Source organism: Pleurodeles waltl, chromosome 7 (genome assembly GCF_031143425.1).
Source record: "Pleurodeles waltl isolate 20211129_DDA chromosome 7, aPleWal1.hap1.20221129, whole genome shotgun sequence".
Lineage (NCBI taxonomy): Eukaryota > Metazoa > Chordata > Amphibia > Caudata > Salamandridae > Pleurodeles > Pleurodeles waltl.
This window is the reverse complement of record NC_090446.1, coordinates 870,122,651-870,146,827: the sequence shown is the minus strand read 5'-3', so window position 1 is coordinate 870,146,827 and position 24,177 is coordinate 870,122,651. Positions and strand designations below refer to the sequence as shown.

At 42.5% G+C, this 24,177-nt stretch overlaps 1 protein-coding gene across 47 annotated transcripts in view; it reads right to left on the bottom strand.

The window, feature by feature from the left end:
- Positions 1 to 24,177, bottom strand: part of LOC138245662 (protocadherin gamma-C3-like) — an 830,748-nt gene that overhangs the window by 35,485 nt on the left and 771,086 nt on the right. The gene's annotated exons all lie outside the window — the stretch shown is intronic.

The window sequence follows — 24,177 nt, the reverse complement described above, 5'->3', positions numbered from 1 at the left end:
TACAGTGCTTGATGGCACGAAAACCAGGAGGAAAGGAGCAGGAGGTGCCCCCTTTTCATGGACAGCTCAGTTTTCACGGTAAACCTACCCATGTGTAAGTGCCCTTGTTTTTAATAGTCTTGTCTGTATTTTGTATGTGCATGAATTACCACCCAGACTGCTAAGCAGACGAAATAAAGTATTCGTCATGGCAGTGGGCACTGCCTTGCTTGTATTACTTGTTCGATGCAAGGACGAACACTGGAGGTCAGTGATCCTCTAGCTTGACTATCTAATCTTTGAATTGCTGATGTAGGAAGAATAGGAATACATCACATACAAACAAAAGTTCCCAAATCCCAATACAAACATTTTAGGCTAGATAGTTGTAAACCAATGTAAGTAGTGAAAGGCTTAATACATGACATGTTAAATAAGACAGACTGTGGGATCAATAGAAAAGGCAGGTCATATTTAGGACAAACACTTATTACTTAGGAAACTTATACACATGCTGCATTGTTAAGTTAGCTGTGCTGAAACACACAAGAGGCCCAAGCCACATTAGAATGAGAGTTTTTCTTTAAAGATGCACCAACTGTTGCTTTCAAAATGTTCACTTAGCATGAACAGGGTGAAACAGAAGGGTGTATCCTTCCTTAGCACAGGGGTCCTAAAAAACACAAGTCATTCATATTGTGTTAAGGTGAACTGTGTAAAGGTCAGATAAATATTTGCAAGGAAGGGCTACCATGAGCAGCACGCAACATATAATCTCTTGTTGTGCAGAAAGATAGATATGGTGAATGACATCAGTGTAACTTGCCCACCCATGAGGCCAACAAGTGCAAGTGCTTCTTTCCAGAGGCACCTCATTACCTTATCTGTACTGCTTGTAGTTGCTTACAAATGCTGAACTCTTGACCACATTTTTTTGTGTTTTTTACAGTATAAATGCTACTGGTGTTTGAACCAGAACTTTGAACTTCAGTCATGGCCTCTATGTGAGACTGCCTGTTGTTCCCAGCTGAAAATCGATTAAACCTATATTATTGTGTCAAAATGATTTGTTTTATTTTATTAACAGATTTCCCTCTAACATTGCTCGAACAAAGGAAGCCGGGGATAGAAGAATAACTGGATATTGTTGTATCTGATTGTTCTTCATTTGGTGCCCATTTTAGACTGACAATGGGAACAAAGACTTCAAACTACTAAATAAATGTGCAACATGTGAAACATGGGGAAAATAATTTTCATAATATCGACCATCGCCTGTTTTAAATGAGCTCTAGTTATTTACCTGAATTTAAACATTATTATAGACTGCACTTGAAGATGAGCATTTGACGGAACCAATGCTTAAGGAATCTCAGCTTCTACAGTTGGACTTAGTAAATATACCAATGAGATTTCTGTACATAAAGCGTTTAAGTGCAGTTATGAATTGATTGAGATATTATTAAGATTAAGACAGACTCAATTCTTACTCAAATTTAGTGAGCGTCTGCGGAAGCTGGGCATTATAATTTACATACAAACATCTCAACGAGTGCGGCCGACGCTGTGGAGTAGCGGGCTGCTCCTAGTGTAATGCTGCATTGTTTTTGGTAGAGCGGGGGCAGCCGCTGTAATTATGTTGCACTTCACTTTTCGTCCAAAACCAAAAATGAAAATGTTGTCTCTTAATTCACGGGTGCTACTGACGACTTCAACCTGTAATATCAAAATTAAACTTTGATAAACATTTTATTTATTATTTATTTCTGTGCATTGATCTACGGCTAACAGTTTACGAAACGAATGCACATCCAACAAGTGCTGCTCAGTGTAACCGCGTTACTGCGCCATTCGGCTTCTGAATAACATCCACCTCTGGGATGACAGACCCTCTCTCACCACAGTTCATCTAATATTTTCCATCTGTATTGCTCATCTTGTAGAAAACAATACGGCAGCGATTCAATAAACAGTTTGATCAGCTGGAGGTTACAAGAGGAAGCCAGCAGGCGTGCACATGTGTGTACAAAGGATTCAGGGTCCCCTCATAAGCTTATCTGTGGGCTGGGGCGCTTCCCGCGGAGCGCCTCTGTACGTCATTCATTAACAAGGAGCCATTTTGAGCATGGCTCAGTGGCAGGCCGCCACTCTCAGCTTCATTTGTGTCTAAGGTCAGGCAGCGAACAGGGGACGGATTCCCTTCCGTATGATTGAATACTCTATCGACGCCACAGTGAATGATGTCGAAAACTCATTGATGGAGTCCTCGGGCTAGAATTAATCGGAAGTAATCGATAAAGCTCGTGTGTTCTACAGGTGACTGATAAGCAAACAGGGTAACCTACCAATGATTCACTCTCGTACCCGGGTCAAATGACAACCTCTCTCTCTTTGCCTCTCTCTCTCCATCTTGTCTCGTCTTTGTCTCCCAGTGTTTTTCTCTCTCTTTCCCTCTTTATCCCTCGACTCTTGTTCTCTTGTCTAATTGTATCTCGGTTCTACCTCTCCTTCCTCTCTCTCTGCCTCCCCCTCTCATTGTCTGGCACTGTTTCTCCTGACACGGTGAGGGGCCCGTGGAGCTGTCGCGTGACTCACGCTTCCGCAGCCCTGACAGACGTTCAGTGGCACTGGTCTGTTTTGAAACCTCTCGAACTCTCCAGAGGCCCTTCATCCGCTGTTTATATTGCTGAGGTATCCACCACAATTATATTCACTGACGGACAACCTCACTCTCCTTTAGGCGCCCCTTCCCGTCTCTCCCGCCTTTCGCCGTTTCCTTCCCCACCCCCTTTCAGCACCGCGCGCTTCCTGGTAAAAATCACCAAGGTCAGGCAGCAAAAGCATGCTTCCTAGCAGAGGCGCATAATTCATGGGCGAGATATCGTGAACAGTTAATTATGGCACCTCTACTTGCTGAGCTCAGACTTGCAGAGCAGAAACCTACGCCCACCCACAATAGAGCCCTTTTCCTATTAAATGCCTAAGCTAAAGGAACAGGTCCTTGCTTTGGTTCAATAGCTGAAAAAAGGTCTGCAGGCTGAAAACGGAAATACTTAAAGGCATGAATAAAAGAGGCCTCGTGCTATAAACTGGCAGGATTCTGTTACGGAAGCCTGCAGGGGACAGCAGAGAGCAGGGCTGCCTTACCACTATCTCTATACCCATTTTCTACGTACAGTCTGTTTTTTTCCTGTTCTTTTTACACCCTTTCTCCTGAAAACATTGAATGGCGACGTTTGACACTTATAAATGTCCCCTTTCCTTTACATTTGCCTTATTTGGAAAATGAAACCTACAGGCCTCTTCTTTCAAGGAACATATATATATATAGAGAGGCCTGTATTGGAGTTTTGCAAAACAGGCAAGTCTTTGTCTAAATGCTGTTGTGCGTGAATGACTCCAGGCGGGGTTGAGCTGGAAAAATACTTTAGTGGTTTAACAAAATCACTGATAAAATCTGCCTGTAATCTTCGTTATGCTAAGGTCTTTCAAAGATGTGAAACTATGTGGTGCTGCATACGGCAGATCATTCTTCCGAAATTTAGATAGTATGCCTAACTTGGGGAGGCCGTTTCAGTCTTTAGAAGTTTAATTAAAAAGGCCTTTCATCCTTTTGAAGTGGGTAACACGAATTCCACTCAGTTGGGCATGGAGACTTCCAAAAGAAATGCAGACAAAATGGCAGAGATGGGCACTGATAGGAATGTGGTTAAAAATACAACGGGCGTAAGAACGCGCACCCCATGGGAAAGTCGTGCGTTCAGGAACAGAGCAATTCTGGGATAGAAACAAAAAAACAGAACAGCAGTAAATAGGATGGGCAGGGAGCGATAGGCACCGATAGGCACCGGTTTGTTGGAAGGTTAGAAACTCAGATCCCTGGCTTGGGAGGAGTGTCAGAGACAGGACTGAACGACACAATTACTGACAAAAGCACTAAGGCCTGGTAAACTGTGGACACTGACACGAAAAGCCACGCACCATAACAAGTACACGTTTTAAACGGCTTTTCTTCTGATAGTGACCACGGAAAAGCTACTTCTTACACTCGTGCGACCAGTCAGAAAAGCTGCAGTTTTCACATTTTAAATATTAAGCATTTTCTGGAACAGAAAAGATAAACCGAGACAAAATCTCACTTCAAAATCCTGAATCATGCTCTTGCAAGAGATTAACTTCTGATCAACAGGAAGGGCCTTTCAGTTTACAAAATACAGAGCCTCGTGCCCTGGGCCGCCTCCAGCTCACTCAGTGCCAACTCCTCAGACAGCAGTTGTGCAATCATTATTCTGTATACAATATAAAAGAGCAAACAACAAGGGACGATTCCCTCGGAAGAAAACTGCTGAGGCACAGGTAACAACCCCAAAACTCAAGTCTTGTCCTGTTCGGAAGGAGGAATGACTTGTGCTGTTCTACCCACAGAAGATGCCAGGGGGCGTCCTGTTCACTGTATGAAAACGATACGGTTCTTATAATTCTATACTGCAAAACGTAATCAAAGCACCATTGACCTGAAAAATGTAAGAATATTGACTCTTGATATTATGGAATTACCAGCCTGTCAGCGATTAATCACATCTTATCCTAATGCAAGATTAAAGAATATTTGAAAAATACCAGGACTCCGAGAGGATGGTAATGTTGGCACAGACAGTCTCGCCCTTGACATGAGGCTGTCTCTACCAGTGAGGGACTCTCTTTACCCTGTAATCTGCCCACCACTACTAAAGCTAATGCCCCCAAAGCAATATCCCCAAACAACCATCTGGGTGACACTGTGCAAGCTCAATTACTGCTTCAACCTGAGCCCTCACAGGAGGAGCAACGCTTCAAGGTGTCACTGGAGGGTGAACCATGAAAATCATAACGGTGGGGAGCTTGGCAGTATCAAACAACAGAAGAACATACACTCCATCCACTACTGGCACTTCGGGGGCGCTGCAGCGGACCTGCATTTCAGTACCAAGCAACTCAGTGGTGCCAGGTCTGATCAGCCTTGAAAATGATGAAAAGTTGATAAGATCCTTGCTATATAAGGGCAGATTATTTTTTAGCAGACACGTTAATCCACTGGCTATTTTTTGAGTGAATTGTTTGCTCAACTGAAAGCTGTGAAATTGTTCTGGCAGCACCTTTACATTTTGTAGAGTTTTATACAAGAAATGTCGTTCTAGGTGATATATGAGCTTTACTGCCCTCTGCTTAGGGCGTCAACACTGATTAATACACTCTGCAGAAGATATTATTTTATATTAACTGGCCACAACAATTTGGGTAGAGCAATGAACTACTGATTATACCCAGTTTGGTGAGGGTGGGTGGGTATGTGTATATATATATCCACGTTTTTTGAGTTATTGTTGACTCTATAGTCTTAAAATCTTGGCCCATTTTGACGAGTACAACTGCACTTGATGTTGCTCGTATGTCTATCTGACCCAATTTTGAATTCGTTTTGCGGGTGGGGCAGGTGGGGAAGAGAAATAGATCGCGAAAGTGAGGCTTTTCCGAAGGGAGTGGTGGATTAAACAGGAAAAGGAGTCTTCCATTTACACATTAGGGCATAATTATTCTGGATCACTTATCTCAATAAAGACTGAAGGCTTACGCCAATCTGTGTTACTTTATAAATGATGAGGTTCTATGCATAGATTTTGAAGTTAAATTATATATTTAAATTATGATACCTATGTGCCATACAACTTTAAATTATATATTAAATGTATCTGTTTGTAGCTTTATGCCATATAACTATGAACACAAGAGGGCAGCATCGCTCCTTAGCAGAAAATCATGGTACACCAATCAATCTACCAAAGACACGCTAATCTCCTTTGTCCACCAAACTCATCCATTTTAAAGAGTTGACATATATACAATGAAAATAAGTTAAACACATTTCCAATGATACCTGCTGTAACCTGTAAGTCACACATTTTAAACCTGGCAAGACTAGTTCTGTTACCATGTTTCTCAATCGAGTACCATTAATTTGGGTAATCGCAACACCTTTGTATTTCCACTGTTTGGTGATGACATAGCTTGTGTATGAAGCGCTATATAAAAGCAATGTATTCTTACTGTATGGAACCCTTAACTTGGACGTTTAAGGACTAACAAGGTTACTATTCAGCCATCTGTCTTTAGTACAAAAGACACGTTAATGATAGTTAACATAATAACATTTTTTGTGTATCACTTCCTACTGCACCACTGTAATTTGGGAGCGCTATAAATAACAGGGTTAACTTAATTTTATTACGCGTAAGTTGCTCTGTCCTTTACCTGCAGTGTATTTTGCAGACACCTGCTCAGTAGAGACTCCTGGCAGACTGCACTGTAGAACACTAACCTACTTAACCAATGATGTTGCATTCTTGTAAACAAACAAAGAAGCACTGTCAGCTCCTGAGGTCAGCACTCCTGTCAGCAGCTTCCAGTAAGGGAGCTCATGGCCTATGCTTAGCAGCTGTCCTAACCTCCGCCACACAATCTAACACACAATAGGAATAAAAGATTGCCCATGATCAATCACATACAAAAAAACCTGTTTCACATCTCTTTTCATGCATTCAAACACTAGACCCTTGGCACAAAGAGGCAGGTGCTGCTGTGGAGAGGTTCAGGGCGGAACGCCCACGCAAGGCTTCAATAGGACTTTTCCGCACTATCATGTTCTAAGACCACACCTCTTTTAACACACACATTATTCAACCCAAGAAAGGCCTGGAGTCTTACTGTGTTTGAGTCTGTTTACACTGACGTGCTTATTCCACCTGTGACTCATGTTACCTAGGTATCACACAACCAGAAACTGGAAAGTAGTGGTGAGGTATATATACTCAAATACATTTAACAGTGTACAAATCTCAACGCCATGAAATTTATACAGATTAAAACAGGGGCAAGTTATACCGTCTTCATAAAATGCAATCCTAATTAGGTATCTCATGGGAATGAACAATAGTTCCCCCTATTGTTGTGTAACCTGCAGCTCAAAGGTTTAAATCTTCAGATAAGGGGAGAGTGAGAGAGGATAATATTTTTTATCTATCCAAGTTTCATTAAAAAAAAAGTCTATTGAGTGGAATTTTATAGCTCACTTCTGAGGGCTATAACTGCTACACCCCAAGACAGAAGGACTAAAACGCTATTACAGTCTTCCATCCAGCTGAGGGTAGAATTTTCTAAAATAAACAGGTCGAAAGAAAGAGATGAAATGACACTGGAATGTTGGAGCAGAATGCAGCCGCTGCCCATCCCTTAGGGCGGAGGGGCCACGCTACCCCACCTTTTGCCCCTCATGAAGAGTGTGTGTCAGGCTGAGCAAAGGTCAGCCTGACAGACACTCTTCATGTTCAGATCAGGCAGCCAGGAGCGAGACATGCGCGATTTGCGCAAAGTCCCGGCTGCCTGAGCTGAAGTTTGCTGGGCTGAAGAGGTTACAGCTCCTATGGGCGTGACCTCCTCAGCTCAGCAAAGGTGCTTAGGCCCTTCCCCTAGGTGATGAGGGGAAGCATCACCGATTTGCTTCGACCTGGGCGCTTCAGGTTTAAGCCCTGAAGCGCCCAGGGCGACTGTCAATCAGTGACACCTCGTCACAGAGTGGGGAGGAGTCAGAAGTCTCACTGACCCCATCCCACTCTGTGACGAAGTTGGGACTGCTGCCTTCCCTCATTGGCTGACCTAAGGTCAACCAGAGAGGAAAGGCAGCAGTCCCAACCCTCCTCGGACCTCCGAGCTGAAGGTAAGTGTGTGTGTGTTTTTTAAATAAATGTTTGGTGTGTGTGTGTATGTTGATGAGTTTTGTGAATGGATGTGCGTGCATGTGTGAATGAGTAAGTGTGAGTGTGCTTCCAGCCCCCCCCCCCCTCCTAAAATTACCGGCGGCCACTGGCAGAAATTATATACCAGCAGCCGTTATTGGCCCTAAGGCACTTATTTGACTTCTGTGGAGCTTCCAACATTCCATTCTTTCATTGAGACCTATAACCAATTGTTCTGGTATTCTGATAAGAGGACAGCTATTATGGCTGCTTAATATGTACTCAACCTGGTGTAGAACAACTGTGTTACCCCACTGTGAAAATGGAACTCATGAAGGAATTAGCAATACACATGAAGAGACAACTGGTGAAAGAGAGGAGAATACATTAGCTAGGAGGCATGACAGTTATGAACTTTCTTAGGTTAGGAGAATTATTGATTATGGAGCCAGTCAATAACGCTCGTTAATATCCTTTTCGCCTTTCATGCCCCTCGCTGAAACATAACTCATGTGAGGACAAATAGCCGACTTGCGGATTGGCCTTTCTGAAGAATAATGCTAAGTTTTAACAGTCACTGGAATGTTGAGGATGAAGCAGACAACCAGATTCCTTAGCAAGCAGCCAATAACTACAAGTTTAGACAAAATCTTATCACTGTGAATGTACAGAGGAAGCGTAGCTGAAGGGGAAGTGCAATGGAGATGAGACGGAAGGAAGGGCTAACAGACAGATCCTTAACTTAATTAGTAACCAACTATCAAGCATGAGCAGAGCTGACGGAAAAGAGATAATAAATAGCAGTAAATAATCTTACATTATTAAGCATAATTCAGTTCATGCTCAGTGCCATATTGGTGAGCAATCTTTAAAACATTTATAGTAGATAGAATTCCATAGCCTTTCACCTCTCTACTTATAAAATGAAGCCCTTGTTGTATGTAACAACATTTAAGATGCACATCACTGTATTATATAGAGAGGTAGCTAAAACCTTCCAGTGGTTAGTTATACCGCATACAAGTTAGGCAGCCATTTTAAGGTGCCTAATCTAGGCAAACACAACAAATGCAAGTCAACAGGTGTAAATCGTAGAGTTAAACTGTACTGTGTGCGATCTGAGAGAGCCGGGGGATATAATATGCTTTATTAGAACAAAGGAATGTTGAGAGCTCCATTGAAGACAAGAGAGTAGCCCAGGGCCATTAACGGCCGATACAGACATTCTGCTCCAACATTTGTCTTACAGTTTCTCCCTTTTTAATTTAGAACATATTACCTTCAGTGGGTGGAATAGTCTAATAACACTAAAGACCTTGATCATTTCCTGTGTCAGAAGCTGAATGCCCTCACCCTGGTCATAAGAGAGACTTGGAGCCTTTAAGAACGGATACAGCCGTCTGCAGTGGGCTATAACGCTATATTATTACACGAGCATTCTGTTCAGGTCACGTCTACCATGTTAATGTTCTTACAGTGCCTCTGGAAACTCGGCACTCTTTCCTCATGGTTCTCCAATTGACCTCTTAGGTTTATTCTTGAGATGTAAGCAGTCACCATGACATTTAACAACTGAAAAAAATAGGAGTTTAAGAAACGCCCTACTGAAATAGAAAAAAAGTTACAGTTAACCCTAGGGAAACCAAAAACCTTCTGAGAATTACACCGTCCTTAACATCAAAGCCCTGTATTACTTAGATCAAAATCCAGAAAGCGGTGAATGTCGGTTAAAATCTAAGTTGGGAATGTTGGTGTTGAACTTGGTATAAGATCAAATGAAGGGGTCAGTGTGATTTTAAACACTCATGTTTATTTACGACTTTTCATATATCTTTCCTTGGCAACAAAGAGCCATCAGAACCGCTGCTGTCTCGATCTGGGAAGTGTATGAATAAAGTAAACACTCCTTTGTAAAACAATATTTACAACGCCCTTTTGTTTCCCTTGCAGCTGCTGCCCTGAAATTCAAATAAGTCTGTCACTGGTGCGAGGACCAGGTGGCGCGTGCAGCTGGCTGATGGCGAAGGGCGGATTTTTGTCTTCATGTTAAAAACGTAAGTATTCGGGCTCTTTACTGCACTAAAGATGGCGGCCGAATACACCGACACAGCCAGTAAAACTTACTGCCGGAAAGGAGTATACAGTTCTGATACAAAGTGAAGCCTGTCACAAAGAAAAGGCACACATATTCTACCCTTAAAGGGCCAGCTGTTCACGAACTATACTTTTGGAAATGGATTGTGCAGCCACTGTTACGGTCGCAGCCCGGGGTCTCTGGAGAGAGTGAGGATGGCAGCTGCTGAGCTACTAATGAAACTTTAATGTACATGGTGTAAAATAAAAGGAGCGTGGCATGCTCAAGGCAAATGGGTGACCCTAGCTCTCAACTTGCTGCATGCCACGATCGTGATTTTCACTCTGATGTGCACAACAGCCCTGAGCATTCTTGAACTTGTAGTTTATCTTTTTGCATTACAAGCACTGACCTACAAAATGCAGCAAAGTTAGTGTTGTTGGCTTACAAGTCAGGGCTGATTGAAAAACACCCAAAGGGAATGAGGCCAGCGGATAGTCCCAGGAGACACTGCCCGCATCAAGTGACATGTAAGTAACTGCACTCTCTGGACTGTGGCTGCTCAGCAACTGGCCAAGGAGGGTAGGGATGGGGTGGGTAGACTAAAGTGTGTCTGCAAGCACGCCCTGTGTGGTTTATCAAACTTCACCTGCACAAGAGGACTCCCAGCTAAATAGAATCTGATCATTTACACCATTGTGCAACACAAGAGGGTAGAGTCTAAAGGAATTAAGTGCAGTAGACAAATACAAAGCACGCAGAGCTGTAAACTTTGAAAGAAGACATTGGTAATTCTTTGGACCAAGGCTCACTCACTTTAGAAATCTGATGAACTTAATCACAGCTACACATATTGGACACCACTGCACAATCAGGGCAGATTGTTTTCAAGCTTTTAGTTTCCACAAAGAATATGAATAAGACATTAAACAATAAAAAACACAATCCTTGTCGGCTACACATATGCCTCTTCCACATAATAGGTTTATCGCTCTGTTTCTGAGGGAGGGAGGAGTGTGGGAAATGTTGTTCCCTGCCTGGCAATCTCCTAAAAACAGGCGGAGGTAAAGGTTTCTGCACCATAAGCTTTCATTACAGTACAACCTGACCACCGTTTTGCGAACAAGGCCCTTAGAATGCTGTTGTCAATCAATGTGTTCTCAGCAGAAGTATACAATTGCTACTTGCAGAATCGTAGACACTGCTGAGAGCAAATTATACTGCACGGAGGGTCGGCAGCGGCAGATATAAAAATAAGCACATCTTTTTCATGTATGACTCTTCCAATGGACTTATGGGGGATTTCCAAATTCAAACGTGTGCTAATACATGGCGACTACGGACACACAGTTATACTCGGTCTTGTCTGCTCCTACAGCAATTTTTTTTAGATCAGCATTAGTACAGCAGACAGCAGGCCGCTGTATCCTGGCAGAGACCTTCCTTCAAGGCACTACCCTAAAAAATAATCCCATTTCTGCACCCTGTACTCTTTCCTCTAAAATGACCTCCGTAAACCAAATTTCTACAAGAACTCAGTTGTTTTAATCTACACGGGGTGTTATGAGTAGGTGAAATGTAGGTAAATGCTTACGGGACAATTTTTGTGTTTCACTGCAGAAAAGTGCCCAACCTACTTTTTACTTGTTAGAACAATGGGATAGGTTTTCAATACCTCAGAAAAGTGATGGTTTCCGATACTTCTGATAACATTTGCTATTCTTATATGGAATTTAATACACCAGTGTTGCTTTTCTCAAAGCACTGTAAATATTCGGCTTTAATATTACCCAAAGCAATGGAGCTCAAGTTATGAACCTTGGAAAGATGCAAAATTGAGTTAGCCCCGTGTAGGTTCAAGCAAGTGACTGAATGCTAAACATAGTTCAATAAGTGAAGCACTCACAACTGGCATCTATTTTGTTACCTAACTGATGTGTGTATTTTTCACGTGTTTAGCAATTTGGCCTTAAAATGTAAAGTAACATCAAGATTTACCATTCTAGTATGTCACAGTGTGTGTCCTACGGCGAATCACTTTTGTTTTTGCTTTTGTTAAACAATGCTTTAAGATGCACATAAAAACTGTTGTTCAATGAATGCAAAAAACAATTTGATTATTTATTCATTAATGCGCTGAAGAATAAATGAGTGTTGAAATTAGTTCACAGAACAGACTTCAATAGCTCTTTCCAGTGATAATATCTTCAAGTGTTTTGTATAAAAACAGCCTCCTGGGGCATCTTTTAAGAACGCTGTGTGCTGTGAGCACCATCATCATCCACCACTCTTCACCAGCTCAACAGGCACGGAGTAACTTAAGAGATCTGGCACATAGTGCTAGCCAATCAGAAGAGTTTAGTCTAATTTCCTCCTGCAAGTCCCAACTATCTACATACTGTGACTGCTAGTCTGTATCTTTCAGTTATGGGATGATAGAAACTAAGGGCCTGATTCTAACTTTGGAGGACGGTGTTAAACCGTCCCAAAAGTGGCGGATATACCACCTACCGTATTACGAGTTCCATAGGATATAATGGACTTGTAATACGGTAGGTGGTATATCCGCCACTTTTGGGACGGTTTAACACCGTCCTCCAAAGTTAGAATCAGGCCCTAAGTCCATCCCAGCAGATCTCCTCACAATTTCTCTCTACAACCTAATCAGGACCATAAACATTAAACAAACATCAAGCTGGACAACACAGTGCAGTAACCAACAAAGTAGACTGTGATCATAAGAAATACCATAAAAGAGACCAGCAGAGCTGCTCAAATCTGCCAGCTTACTGAAAACCATAAGCTGAGCATCCATCTCTCATGCATGTTCCTCCACTACAATGCAATGAGCCAGAGAACATGATAGACGCACCTCAGTGGTCCTCACACACAACACTAAAACACTTCCCACATAGGATCAAAACAAATACTACTCACTACCAGGAATACAGCGCACATGACGTAGCTTACTGCCCATAAACACATGTGCTTCAGTGCCCCACATAGGGGTAGTAAGCACTACAGAAGTGCAGCAGTACATTACAATCAAATACCCATCAATAATAAATGTTGAATTTTTCAATGAGCTCGAGATCACAGTGCTTACAAAACAAACAATTCTGGACAACAGCATGCAAGTATTTAGATACTTTCTATCTTCAGGTGACTTACACTTATCGACGATGGAAAAAAAAGTGTTTTCGCTTCACATGATCTACAAATGATCCACTTGTGAACCTTCATCCTAATATAGTGATTAAAAATGTAAAGCAGTTACTAGTGTTTGCCCCGCGCAAGTTTAAAAAATGATTGCATAGAGGGAACAGTCTTTTGGGCTCAGGGGGCATGCTCCCAAATGAAGTAATGACTTCCTTGGAAATTACAGGTGCAGGATGGATTCCATAATGAATGATGGGCTTGGTGCGTGTGTATGGTGCATTCTGATGTACAAACAGACCTATCCGCAACATGAGAAGTACAGAGGGGTTGTTTGGGCAAGGTCTGCAACTAGGATACTAAGGTCCTAAATGTGCTCTAGTTGCACACAGTGCACAGCTGGACATAGTATTGTAACATGTGTACTATGTTTGCATGCAGGAATGTAGGAGACACAAGCCTGTACATAACCGCGATGGCAAGTGACCTCCTGTATACTTGTACAGAAACACACACAAACTCCCTAAACGTTGTGTATCCCTCATTCAGAGACTGGTCCAGGTACAAACTTTCTATGGGAGATATGATTTAGAGATTTATTTGGTGACTGCGAAGCTAGGAGACTAAAGTTTTACCCGATTCTCCAATTAACACTTGTTGGTTCATTTAGCATCTTTCCATAAAGTCAGATGTAACCCCAGGCTGAAGCAATAACGTTACTGTACTGTAAGTTACAGCAGCAGCGTTACTGCGCGTTTTCCACATCTATTTTTATTTGGTTGACTCAAATGCAGCTTGTTATGGAAACCACCCATTATAAAGAAAAAAAAGACTGCATCTGCGTGTTGTTCTGCTTCTGCCAAGTGAGTGATGGACTCACTCTGTTTGTACTTCAGTAAAGCTCTTAATTTCACCACAATAAAGACGCTAAAACAGGTTAAGTGGGATTGTGGTAAAATCATGTTGAGACTTGGCTGGCAGATGGAAGGCACTTTAATGGGAGGCATTAAGGCTGTAGAAAGGTGTGTAGCTCCTAAGACTGCTCTTTACTAACGCAATGCAGAGTAAGGTCTTCCCATAGCCGGACAAGCGGCCTCAGCGCTCAGCCCTTGTACCTGGACCATGCCAGCCCCAGCCCTGCCCACCACTCTCTGCCCAGACACGAAAAGCGCCTTGATGCAGCCCAGAAGGACAGAACACGCTTTACCAAAACTATAAATATATAAATCAAATCAGTGCAAATGGTGCCAGATGTATACACTAGGATGCCCATGCTCTTGTTTTTGTATCGAGGTTCCCCACCACTGAAAGTCTGTGCACGTTTACAACCTGACCTCCCTTTGCAAGGGGGATAGAGTACGCACAATCTGCAACTACTCCCCTACTTCCACCGCGGGACAGTCACAAGCAGCCATGGGACTCTTTACAACTGTCCTAGGGTAGGGGTAGGCGATGGCACTAAAAGTCTGCCACCTCATCCCTTGCATTATTTCTACTTTTCATGCATGACTCTAGGTCGAAGTGCATGTTATAGTAATGCTGAAGTCATGTAAATAGGGAGGTGTTTGGATTTGAATGTACACTCACTGTGGGAGTGCATTCAGTATTCCACAAAGGCCATGCATGCCTCTTCCGAATCACCTATCTAGTTAACGTCTACCTTTTGTATTACACATGAATGGAGAAGACAAGATTATGGCAATGTTCCCTAGTGCACTTGTTTAAATTCATGGATTAATTGATTAATAAATATCAAGCATTGTCAAAGCTAATTAGTTTGTTAGACAGTATTGTCCTTTTGGTTTTGTTAGTGCTTATTGAGTTTGTGAACTTGTCTGCATGAAGACTCTTGGGACGAGAGCTCTGATAACAGTATTGGGGTAACTGCTAGAATCTCATACAAGTAAAAACAAGCATTTTCCAAAACTCTAGATATTGAGATGTAAAATACATTTTACCAGTAGTCCCTGGCAGTGGATGCGACTACTTCTTGTGTAGATGAGCACAATGCGAACGACTGGAATGTCATCTCTAGCAATGACGTAAGCCAATGGCTGCAGCAGGATGACCGTTTGTCCCATGCAGTGTGATGTGGTGGGATGAAGCAAAATATGAATCGCACTAGAGCAGACCAGTGCAAGAATTTATAGAATATGTATATGTTATTAAAAACAAGGTCTCTGCTAACACCACATCTAAAAATATGTGTATCAAATTATTGGAACATGTTCCATCTTTGATGAGATGTGGTGAAAGAGAGAGGTGAAGGAACTGACGTAGTCCGTAACAGACATTTATTAAAGCAAAAATATTCAGAAATAAATTACAAAACCTTGATTTTGTATTGCTAATCGGCGCTACAGGTAAAGTTTTTAAAACATTCTAAAGAATGTCTAAATCTAAGAAACAGATAATTCAGGTGTTCCATAAGAGCGAAAAGTGCTCTTCCTCATGTGTCTGGTATTCAAAGATCACAGCTCAGTAGGTTTGAGGCAATGAAAGAGTGAGTGAATGAGTATGAGAGATCGAGTTTGTGAATACTTAATGATATAATGAAGGTGTGGGATAAAAGTAAGAAAGAGTGAGTGGGTGATAGGGAAAAGGAGTGAACTAGGGTACGAGAAAGTGAGTGCGTAAGTGTGGGCCACCGCGAATACAGTTGTCGATCTAGATTCGTCTCTTCCAGACCCTGTTCCAAGACACTGAGTCACTCCATTCCTTCAACAGCACCAAGCGGAAAATAACCAGGTTGAGAAATACTTAACAATATGGAACTAATTCAAGGCCAAGTTTGTAAAAACAAAGAGTGTAAACGCCAACATTCTTCCAGCCGGTATCCTGCACTGCTAAGCAGCAGACCCTCTGATTACAAAGAGCTCCAGCAGGCACATTTAGTGCTGAGAGAATAAGATTAATTCCTTGAGGAAGCCAACACTGCTTTTTGTAAGAACTCCCTGGGAGACTGTATTCCTGCTTTGTCTGAACCGATTTCATTCTTCCATAGCGCCTTAAAAAATGCCCAGTACCGAAAGAGTTTAACCTGCGATGGTTAACAGATTGGATAGTAAAGGTTTCACCAGGTCTTCGTACAATTAGTGACAATGTACAAGGTTACATCATTTGTAAAGATACTGTGTTGTGATTAGTAGTGTCCTCAACCTGCGATCTTTGGATAAGCTGCGCTTACTGGTATGAACTGTAATCTTGAGGGTGTGTACTGGTGAGGCATGGGGTTAGTCATCAGACAGTCTAAGCACTTTAGTGAAAGAATGTTAAAAACATAAATAAAGGAACCGTAGATCGGAGGGTCAGAGAAATATTTTGAAAAATGTCCTGCTTCCAGGTTAACAGAGTGTGAACAAAAATAAAGCCAACCAGCCATTGACAACCACATCACACACTGATGAACAACGATTCTGACACTGTGAACCCTAATTAAACATGTTGGTGAAAGCAGGGACTCGTCAGCCAGAATTCATGGCATGTTCTCAATAACTGGCAGTCAGGATGTGCTTTTTAAAACAATTGAAAAGGGAAGCAAACTTTCCCTGCCATTCAAGAGTGGAGTGTTTTCCTGATCTTCTGATCGTCCAAGTGTGCAATGAAAAGAGGATCAAGCCGGGATATTTTACAAAGGTCAAAAGCTTAGTTTCTTCACTGGAGGCTCACAACAGATATGGTGTGAATATTAGCTCCCATCCACACATTGCAGGCTGCCCAGAGAACACTTCCAGTCTAGTTTTTTTTTTTAACCAATTACTTCTAAAAGGGTACCGCAAGCATGGCCTTAGTGCGTCTTCGAAGGTGCCACACTGACTGCTGGCAGTGAGGCTTCCTTTTCAACTGACGGCTAACCATCTGTATTCATGACAAGGTTTTGTTATAGAGACAAAAAGGTTTGTCTGTTTATTTAATCACACCAGTGAAGACAAAGGAGAGGTTAGTTCCCCTTGCAGGAGTGACCACCTTCAGCAAGCACTTTGGAATTAGGTGCCATGCGCAACAAGAGATACACATTAGAGTAAATGCATTTGTTTATCGAGAGAGAGCAAACAGAAAGTGCACAGTAGTAGGTCGTGGATACCAACAATGTCTTGCTTTTCCATCATCTAGTGACGTCACCTCCGGTTTTATCTTGATTGTCCTTCATCTTTGATATGTCCCTTAGCCTGTGACAAACCTTTTTCTGCTTCGTTCCTTTGCTGCTTCTCAGATTTACATGGCTCAAACTTGCACAGAGATGCCAATCTCAAACAGGATCCATCCTATTGATAACCCTGTATGTCTCGTGAATATTCCCAGAGTGAGCTTTCACTGCGGTCCCCTCCGGTGCCCCTGCTGCACTTACACCATAATACCAAGATGATGCTAGAAGCCAGTGCCAGGCAATCTGCGCTAGGATACAGGTGCTTGATGTTGTCCGGATGAAGAAAGAGGCCCACCCATCTCCCAGTCACCTCCAGATGCACAACCTTTACCCCCACAAATACTCTAGAAGCTCTTATAGGCAATTCATATCCAATTGGCAATGTTATATAAGGAGATCTGCTCTGTTACAGGCCATTGCCTGGCAAACAATGACTTCCGGTGGGTGGGGCTGATTAGTATTTACAGAGCTACCTTCACAAATTCTACTTCGCTGGGGCTACATTTTGCACTTACATTTTATGGTGTGTTTACATGCACTCTCTTTGTCTGAATCTTGTGACTTGATGTGAAATAGGATGTGAGTGTGTGTGCCGCTCTCTCTGCGCCTGGGTGCAAGGTGTCTACTGAAACAAGCTACAGATCCCTCCTGCACACATCCCCTATACTACCCCTACACCACACACTGATGCACACCTATACTCAACCACTCACAGCGACACATCAAGCCACCCACTCAATGACACTTCACCCCTTTCTTTTCAATCCAGCTCTTTGATGCCAATATGAGGCCTGCTTAAAATGTGATTGCAGTAGGTAGAAAATAGGGGCACTAGAGCAATCAGCCACGATGAAAAGGATTTGTAAAGCCAACATGAGGCCCTTAAGCAGCTTTACCCTTTCTCGAAAGCACACTCTGCAAAATGGCGACCTCAATGAAAAAGGCCATATTTATGAAAACGACTAAAGAGCAATGCATGTTCTTAATTGCAGTTCATCAACAAAAAGAGGGCTGTGCTGGTTTTAAAACACACCCACATAATGGATTTTTCACTTCTTTTTGCCAGCTGTCAAGAGTGTGGACTTCATTGCATTAATAATGAAGTATTTAGACAGGCAATATACTGCGTGCATCCGAATCCCCGAAGCATTTTCAGTTCTTGGCAAGAAAACAGCGCCCTCAGCACATTGCAGCAAGGGGATCGGTTGTCCCTGAAGCCTCACCTGCCTCGATTCAAGTCATTTATCATGAATATCATTCACCTCAGGTTGAACTAGGTGCACGCTTAAGTCACTGGACCCGTGTTGTTTTTAATGTACCGGGGTAAATAGATCAGAGGGTTGAGTCCGACTGCAGAGACCTGCATGCAATTCAAAGGCTTTGATCTGGTCGGTGTTTCATCAGCCTTTCATCCCTCTTTCCAAGAAAACAGAATAGTGTGGGGATACATAAAAGGCACCTACAGATTAAGCGCCAATAATCGGGTCAGTGGCGCTGTGTGCTTTACAATGAGTACATTATTTTGTAGCACATATGTAGCCACAAGTAGTAAACACACAGTAGATCGGACGGGCACTGAACAAGAGCAGAAAAACACACTGTACAGGCATTGTTTACTGAAAAATATGAAATTGGTCCGTCTAGAAGTGCGATGCATTAGCTCAGTCTTGCACATAAAGGATGTTGAATAGTTAAGGAGGGTGTAAAAGAGCACCAGCATGTGTCACTTTCATGGCTAGCTAAACACAACAACACTACACCACCGTCAAAGATACAGTGCACACACCTCTTCCAGGTATACGTCGTTCATGGTGCTGAGCGAGACATTCGGGGAGAGCTTTAGCCCTCATATGGGTTATTGAGAGAACAACATGTGTGTGGGTGGGGAAGATTTCTAATGAATTGTGTCTCTAGAACAAATACTATTGCATCCTGAGCTGATGATCGGAGCTACCATTACAGAAGGCAGCGACCAGGAAGCGCCCAATAGGAGACACCTCACAACCTGGATCTACTGCAGGAATGCTCAAGGACGCTCAACACGCAGCATGCTGTCTACCTTCCCTATGAAAAGGTACGCTGTACACCGCTACTTCAATAACCGGCACGCGAGAAGCATCCTCTGTCAGGAATCATCACCCCGGCCTGGGCTGTGCGCTGCAAGAGCCCTACCTGGGATTCCCTCTACATGTGAAAGGTGAGCTCAATGACACAAAGCATTTATCTGTGCAAAACGAGAAGACGTGATAAGGCAGCATGTTTGACACTGCATAAAAGCATAGAGGTATAAATAAATGTTAAAAACGCAGCTGTTTTTCTCCTATGTGAACGACCAAGGCCTTGCCCACTTAATTCAATCAGCACTTGTAGGAGAACAGGGCTCGTGGAGTAAGGCGTTCTCTGTCCCCCCTCGGGCTATATAATTACATGCTGCTTTTTAATCAATAAAGCACAGGTAGAAGCTGGGCACATTTACTTTTAATGAGAGTAATCGTCCCTTAAACTCTCACTGAATAATCTGGTGTAATCGCATGGATTCAGGAGTTTTTCACCAGCTGTTATTGTTTTTCTTCACCCTGTTAACAGTTTACTTCTCGCTCCAAATGCCATTGTTTGAAAGTCTTTAAAACAAACAGTTTCATATGTTCAATGTTTTACAAATGCGGTTATGGAAAGCGCATCACAGCATTGTGAATGTGGTCTCACCTCGCACCGATGTTGGCGGATATTGCTTCGTTGAGTCTGCGGAAGGGCGTTGGTAGTGGCAGGTATCGATCTGTGTAAGAAGTCAGCCCTGTCTAAGGACCCTGTCACTCACTCTGAACAGCGACCAACAGGACTGCGTAATGATGCACATTTCTAAAGAAAACTACCCAGATTCAAGCTCTGCCCACCAAAACTAAGAGTATCTACGTACGCTCGGAAGCCACCCATGAGGACACATTGCATAACATAGAATAAAATATAGTGAAATTGCATTACAAAAGAATACATGGCAAAATGCAACACTACATAAGCCACAATGATAATTAACTACACACTGTGAAAACAGATGTTACTATTGACCACATCGACGGTCTTCACGTTTATATGTTGAATTAAGACTGTTTCCACCCATCAAATCTGCACAACACTCCATTGCCATGCTTAGTCCCATCTTATACTAACCGAGTCGCCTTTACTGATATTACTTTGTGAGATTATTAAAGTCTGATCTAGAGTTGTTTTCCAAAGCAGATGAAAGCTCACTATGCCAGCAATCTGTGCATGAGTAAAGTACATTTAAGGATGGTAATAGCTATACAGTAAATCTACTAAACAAATCACAGTTCGAAGCACCTAGTTTTAGTTTTGAGAAACTGATGAGGGTAAGATCTCAGAACTTCATCTCTTAGTAGCTGAAGTTCGTGTGCATTCTACGCCAACAAGGTCTCAAAGACGTGGCAAATGCAACCCCTTCTACGCAGGATTTTCAACAGTGTGACAGCAGCCATGGACAGACACCTCATTCCAGCATAAACAAGAAGGGGACCGAACAGAGGAAGGAAGATTTCTCCCTTCTCCTGCAACCTTTATATCAAAACCATGAAATATCAACAGGAGACAGGTGTCATTTCTGCCAATATGTGACATGACGCAAGACTTAATGACAGGGAGCCTGGTTTGCAGCAAACAACCTCCAAGTGCCTCAAAAATGTTAATCCATTTTCTTTTGGAGTAATTTTCACAGTTTCATTTCGCCTCCCTTCTTTCTGTACATTTCCCTTTGCGTTATGGTTCTCTAAATCTTTATGACCCGCTCAATGCATTTCTTGCTATGATCTGCAACAGTTGCCATGGTACCACTTTGTACTGCGTCAGTTTCTCACTTGCAAACACCTTGGCAAGGCTTAAAATGGAAGCAATAAGCACAGCAGATAATGCCGACTTCTGATCTAATTTTAGCAGCCAGTTGCTGTACACCAAAAAATTAATTTATGAGAATAGTATACACGGGGCCATGCAGGGGATTAATGGTCTGCTGTGCGAGTACGACATCAAATTATTTATAAATTGCAATTCTGCAGCCTGGCCTCTTGCTGGTAGGCAGCAAGGGAGATGATTTGCCAGAACTGGCAAATGTAATGGCAGGAGTAGAGATGGTGCCGCAGAAGGCTGGAACTTGGAATGGTCGCATCCTCGAGACTCAGCTGATGAGAGCTTACTGACAACCCGGATAAAATTAGGGAAATGATGCTGCAGTTCGTCAGGCAAGACTAAAAACATTCTCTACCACATTAAGGATACTAAAAAAATGATACAGACAAAACAGCCTTGGAAGAGCATTTTAACAAGGATGCGGTTCCTGCTTTTTTTTAATGAAAAGCTAATCCCTGTGGTAAGAGGGACAGAGAAATTTGAAAGCAGCATTTATAGAAAACCCGGATGTACTGCACTGCATTTAGAACCAAGACAGCTTTTTTTTTTAATTAAAAAAATCATTGTGTCTTGGTTTGCTTTGAAAATAGTCAACTCAGCCAATTATTTTCTACAAAATATACAGCCACCACCCCAACAGTTAGTTCTGCCACAATGAGCAACTAAGAATGAGGTGTATGGTCACCTGATCTGGCAGTACAGTGATGAACACATCACCCGGTCCCCTTCTTGCTGGAGCCCAATGGTACCTCTCGCTGCCCTGCACCATCATCAAAACCAGCAGCATCATTTACAAACCTATCATGAGCAGCACTGTTACCTAGCTGGCTGACAAGCTCACCATCTCAGGTGTCTCTTGGCTCGCCTGCAGCCAGGACACTATCAGGCTTGACACAAAAAAAAGTGTAAAGAAGAAGAAAAGTGAAAAACCCTTGCCCATCTACACACCCAGTATGTAAAACAACATCCCTGAATCCAACAATATGGCTTCACCCCTGCTCCAGTTCAGGAGAGAGACCAAGGTGCATCTTTTAAAGAACACTGAGTTAGATGTACTCTTACTGCATGGTAATACAGTCAACTCTTCAATCATTCGTTCATTATAAAACTTTCCCTTTTGGCTGATCTACACTATTCACGAGCTAGCACAGTCCGGAGTGTCAATAGGCGTGGCCAGTTCATTGATGACAGTATGTAAAGGGACGCAGGTTGACTATCTGAGAGTAAGTAGTTATTTCAGTTTTTCACCACAAAGGAAGGTTCAGCTCAGGCAGAAATAACATTTTATCACCTTGATTTTTGTTTTTTTGTAACCAACTCCTTTCTCATAAAATGACAGCCCACCTGTTGACTGACTGTAGAAACAAAGTATGTATTTCCTCAATTTCCATCTGCACAGTGTTGCTCACATTCAAGGTTAGAAGGGGAATTATCTGAACAGCAATATACACCACATAAAGATAGATATAACAGTGATACCAAACTGGAGTGTGATGATCATATAATGTTTTAATTATGAGTGCTGTCCAAATTAGAAGCTGTTTTAGAGAGAAAAGTTAAATTGTAACAAAATCGGCGACGTGATCATAAAGGTTAGTGTGCTATTCCATCTTTATATACATCTCTTCAATCACAAAAATATTATCAATACCCGGAAAAAGCAGACTCCCTTGTCTACAAAAACCCAACCGCAAGACCATATAAAAGGATGACTTGTGGGACACCACCAGGGTCGTATCCATTGCCCAGCAGCAAACTGCGTAAAATAAACTGCACCTTGCAGCGCTCTGCCAGTACACCTTCTCCTGGAGGCCAGATCTATGGGGGACGGCGGATGTCTGGCCCCCCGCATGATACCCACTGAAGACTGACAAATCACGGTTGGATCTTCAATTCATAGCACCTCTTATTTACATTCCAAATAACTGATTTTTTGGAGTGCATTATATAAATAATGTTAGTTATCTATTTTCAAGGAAACATGAATAATTTGGTGTTGTATACATTGTTTGTTGCCAAGTTTTTGTAGATCTGCATCCATGTAACAACAGATCTCACTGTTACTAAAGACAGCGAAAGCACGTGAGACAGAGGCGAAGAGAGAGCGAAAGTGACCGAGAGTAAGAATGTAGGAAAAGAAGGAGACACCGACAGAGAGAGGGGAGGGAGAGTGATGGAGAGAAGGAGAAGGGAGACTGAGCGACATTCATGACAGACATACAGCTAGGGAGTAAGGGTGCCGGCGCAAAAGAGCATGGTGTCCTGATGGGATCTGTAGAAGTAACAATGACAGGTAGAAGAGGGAAAAACTTCGGAACGACAAAGCACACAGTCTCATTCGGAGTGCTTTGGTGACTAGGAAACTAGCACCGTGCCCAGTAACGACTGACATCAGCGAATAGGGCATTTCTGAGGTGAGCGTTCCTGATTAGAACGAGCGCCACGTTACAGATACAGGGACAACACTCGCACTGTAACGCAGGTCACTGACTGAGGTTCGGGAAAATAATAACTGCTCCTCCCCTCGGATCTGCTCCTCGGGGGACTGACAACAGTAGACAGAGACTTTACCACAAGTGCTAACAGGACCAGGCAATGGGCAAACAGCCACTATACAAAACTTCAATAATGTGAACATTGTGGAGACCTTCACAATGGTGGCAGAATGCTATTAAAGCGAATGGATACAAACAGGGCTTTAAGCCAGCTGGGTCCATCTGGGTCTCAGACCAGGTAGTAATTAAAAATGGACACTTAAATGGGTCCCTATTGTGACCTACACTCGCACCCTTAACTTTACAGGCAAAAACACTTTATTCCTGAACAATGAATTTAAAAAATAAATAAATAAGCAAGGAAATCCATGTCAGCTAATTAGTTCCGGTTTATATTTCACATGTTGTATTTATTCTTGAATTCCCTATGTTTATTTGCTATTTCCAGGGTGGTGTGCTTCTGTTTTTTTAGCACATTATTCTTCCATAGTGCATACTTTGAACTGAGTCACATCTATGTGTGAAGGTAGTGTGAGTTCCTTGCAATGTCTGCCAGTGGGTTAGAAAGGTGTTCAAGATACATGGACAGATCGCAGGGAGCAATGGTCATGTACACTTGTTGTAACTGTGACTCTGTGA